Here is a 4,200-nt window from a genome sequence, read left to right as displayed (position 1 = left end):
GGGGCGGGGCGCGGTGAGCTGAGGGTCCCTATGGAGACGACGCGCTGCCCGCCCCACCCCTCTCTCCGCTGCGCGGAGGCCTTGCTGTGGCTTTCAGTCCCGTCCCGCGAGGAGGCAGCCGCACGCCGGTCTCTCGGCCACTTCCCGGAGGTAAAGCCCCTGTCTTCTGGGCCCCGCATCTTTTGCACAGGGCCCGGGACGGTTTAGTTTCCCCATGCAGCCTCGGGAAGACCATAGGCAGCGCTGGGGCGCGGCACTGGGCTCCCCGTCCATGACCTTGGAGAATCTGAGCAGCTTCGTAATCATCCAAAAGACTGAAGGGGCCTTGGGGAGCTACAAAAGCGATCTCTGCGTAGGGTCAGGTTTGAGTTGGGCTCTCTCTCCTCCCGAGCAGTCATTTGGAATAGAGATGAAGTCGGGTTATGGAGCACCTTGGAAAACACTGATTTTCATAGGACTCCACCTTGGCTCACACCAACTGCCCTCCTTCTGCCAGTTCTCACTCTTTCCTGTTGTGGAGTCCAAAACCGGGAGTAGGGGCGGGAAAGTTGAGGGGGTAGCGAAGGAGAAATACAAAATATCTGCCGCAAATACAATTCGTCGTTAGAACTGTAGCGCTCTAAGAGCTAATATGATAAGATTTGATAAATAAGACAAATAATTAAAACCATGGTACTTCTAAATATTCCTTTTAAAAGAACTCATGCTGTACTTATTAATAAGTCTTGCCATAAGTATCAGAACAGAACACCTGACGTCGTGTCTATTAAGGTTCACGGCAACTCATAGCTTTTATTACATGGCCTCCTGCCGACTTTGATTTTGTAACTTACTGTGTTTCTTGGATCCAGTTACAAATGAGAAGAACCACTGATAGGGGGATCTCCTATTTTGTTCCCTTCATGCGAAAACTTTAGAAACATTTGGAGCCCTTGTTTTACAGAGTGAGACAAGAAACAGGTCCCCCGTTTGCATCACCCACACTGGAGTTGTCATTCGTTGGAAAACTAGGCTGTAAGCGAGGCAGCAGCCAGATATTTTCTTTACCAGGAGGGACACACTAATATAAGAACAAGAGAAATCCTAGTGGTCAAGGAAGAACTTCTTAGTACAATATTTTGGCTTTTGGAGAAAGGACACAGAAAAGATGAAAAATGGACGAGAATTTGGTTTTGTACGCTTAGGTTCGAGTCTTTCTGGCATTAGAAGATTTTGCTGACCACCATATCGTAACATAATTCACAAGTATTCTTGCCCAGAATGAACTCTCATCTCAAATGAGTGCCCTAAAACACTTCCCTTTCTTCCAATTTGCTGATGTCATGAAAGAATAATCTGTAAGATCTACATACTAATTTTATTCTAAGCTATTTTACCATCTAACTCATTTAACATGATGGAAATTACTAAGATAACACAAATTGATAAATTGTCAGAGTTGTGACACAGTTGTCAAATCCTAATCATCAGTGAAGGAATTTGGCTTTTTCTTAGCTAGTAACTTGCTTTTCAGCCCTTTGATGTGGAAAATTGGTAGATGTGAACAATTATTCATTTACTTATTCAGCAGTTACTTGCCAAGTGCCTAGTCAGTGAGAGGCAGCTTCTAAAATGGCTCCCAATGAGCCCCGCTTCCTGGTGTTCATCCCTGGTGTCCCCGCCCCTCAAGTGTGAGCTAGACTTGCAGGGAGGGTTGCCAAACCTTTTCTGTAAAGGGCCGGGTAGTAAATCCTTTTGGCTTTGTGAGCCATATGGTCTTCCTCCCAATTACTCAATTCTGCTGTTGTGGTATAAAAGCAACCATAGACAATGTTGTAAATAAATGTCATTAGCTATGTTCCAATAAAACTATTTACAAAAATGGGTGGCAAGGCGCCAGCCCTGTGGTGTAGTGGTTAGGTTTGCGTGCTCCGCTTCAGCAGCCCAGGGTTCGCGGGTTCTCAGGTTCAGATCCCAGGCATGGACCTACACACCAGTCATCAGGTCATGCTGTGGCAGTGTCCCACATACAAAATAGAGGAAGATTGGCACAGATGTTAGCTCAGGGCCTATCTTCCTTACCAAAAAAAGAAAAAAGAGAAGATGGGTGGCGACTGTGGCCTGACGACCATATTTGCTGACCCCTGCTCTGACCAATCAAAAAGTGGTGGTATTACTTCTGAGATTATGTTACACAAAGACTCTGGCTTCTGTCCTGCCTCCCCTCTCTTTCATCTCACTTGCTTGCTTGGGTGGGAGCCAGCTGACATTGTGTGAGCTAAGCTGTAGAGAAACCCACATGGGAGGGGAGCCTTCAGCCAACAGCCAGCAAGAAACTGGGGACCTTGTTCCAACAGTCTGTGAAGAACTGGATCTTGCCAACAACCACTTCCATGAGCTTGGAAGTGGATCCTTTCTTAGCCCAGCTTTGGGACAACTAGAGCCCCACCCAACACTTGGGCTGTGAGAGACCCTGAGCCAGAGGACCTGGTGAAGCCGGGCCTTGACTCCCGACACTGAAACTGTGAGATACTGTGTTTGTCGTTTTAAGCCACTAAGTTTTGGGACTGTTTGTTACACAGCATTGGATAACCACTCTGATAGCCACATCGGATAACCAATACTCACTATGATAGTCTCCTATAACAACAAACAAGGGAAATCTTACATATTATTTCCTCCCCTTGGATCTTGGAGATCCACTGTGAACAGCATATTAAAGGTTCCAAAACAGCCTACAAAAAATACATATTTAGTTTTGCTCAGTCAATCATTTCCCAAGAATATTTAACCACAGATCCTGTTTTTCTAGGAAATACCTATTAATATTTTATGGAGCTGCTATCTGGAGAAATCTAAAATGCTGGAATATGAAAAGAAATCATTCCATTTAAAGAGGTAGTGACTGCCAGCATGCCATTTCTCCCTGTTTTGAACAATTACTCAGCAAAGTTGACATCTCAGAGAATGAAAATAATCCTATGGAAATTTAGATCTCTATCTACAGCTACATGTATATTTATATGTATATCTATCTATGACGTACTGTAATCACATATTTAAGCCCCCAGCAGAGGTAGCAACTATTCTTGCTGTAGTGTTCCACTCATTATGTAACTCAGTAGTCCCTTAACACAGAGGATAAGAACAAGTTTGAGAACTTGCTAAATAAAAATCCCTTATGTTGACTCTTGGAGAGATTTCACATAACAACAGCTGGGCATCTTATGAAACTAAGGATTTGTTTTGATTTAATGTTGATTCGGGAGGAGGTATTTAATTCCCACATTGCCATGAGGTTTGTATTTGTACAACACATTATCATACAGTAATTTGCCAAGACCTGTCACAGCCTTGCTTTACACACGAGGAGACTGTGGCTCAGAGACTAAGCTACTCGTAAAGCTTCAGTCTGGGGGTATCAGAGCAGGGATCCAGATCCGGTGCCCACTGTCATGCTGCCCTCCCTTGTATGTCTAAAATTATTTCTAATCTGGTACACACCTTTCCAATATATTCATTTTTAAGATGTGCTTCTCTCTCACTGAAGAGTGGTAAGAGAGGCGAATGTTTGTCTTATTCTCATGTCTCCTGGCTCTCCAGTAAAGTTCCTTCAGCGACTCCAGGCCCTGTTTCTCTCTCCTTGGAATTTATAGCCACAGAGGGCTGCTTAGAAAATTAGACGTTTCTGGTGCTTGAGTCCCAGCTAGAATTTCACTGACATGTGGTCATCCAGTTTGTGTTTTAATATCTCCAGCACTGGACAGAACCTCCCGAGACAGCTCAAGCTGCTGAAGTGATTTTTTTCCCGCTTAGATTCACCCTAAATCTATCTTTCTAACATCATCTGTTGTGCCTAATTTTGTCTTCCAGGGATTCAAAAACCATGTGTAATTGATTTTAGATATAAAAAGCCTTCAGATAGTTTTGTGTGTGTGTGTGTGTGTGTGTATATGTGTATAGTGTGAGAAAGGGGTCCAATTTCTTTTTTTTTAAAACAGATACTCTTTTCTATGAATGGAGAAATCCATCTCTTCCTCTTTGATTTGTCATCTAACAAGTGACCATTTATATATGAGTCTGTCTTAGACTTTCTCTCCCCTTCACCTGGTTTAGATGTCTGTCCCCATACTAATACTATGTCATCTTATTACTCCAGCTTTAGAGTAAGTCTTTTTATTTTATTTTATTTTATTTTATTTTATTTTATTTTATTTTATT

General features: G+C 43.1%; 1 protein-coding gene across 13 annotated transcripts in view; it reads left to right on the top strand.

Moving 5' to 3' along the window:
* Positions 1 to 17: 17 nt before the first annotated feature.
* The window catches only part of ECT2L (epithelial cell transforming 2 like), a 103,380-nt gene continuing 99,197 nt past the window's right edge, over positions 18 to 4,200 (top strand). For 12 of the 13 annotated variants that reach the window (XR_006890473.1, XR_006890472.1, XM_046674385.1 and 9 more), the window contains exon 1: positions 18 to 150. The gene's annotated coding sequence lies outside the window, so the exon portion shown is untranslated. The remainder of the gene's footprint in view (positions 151 to 4,200) is intronic. The other variant, XM_046674382.1, reaches the window with a different exon arrangement.

This window comes from Equus quagga, chromosome 11 (assembly GCF_021613505.1).
Source record: "Equus quagga isolate Etosha38 chromosome 11, UCLA_HA_Equagga_1.0, whole genome shotgun sequence".
In the NCBI taxonomy this organism is placed as follows: domain Eukaryota; kingdom Metazoa; phylum Chordata; class Mammalia; order Perissodactyla; family Equidae; genus Equus; species Equus quagga.
The sequence above is the reverse complement of the archived record's forward strand: the minus strand, read 5'-3'. Positions and strand labels throughout refer to the sequence as shown.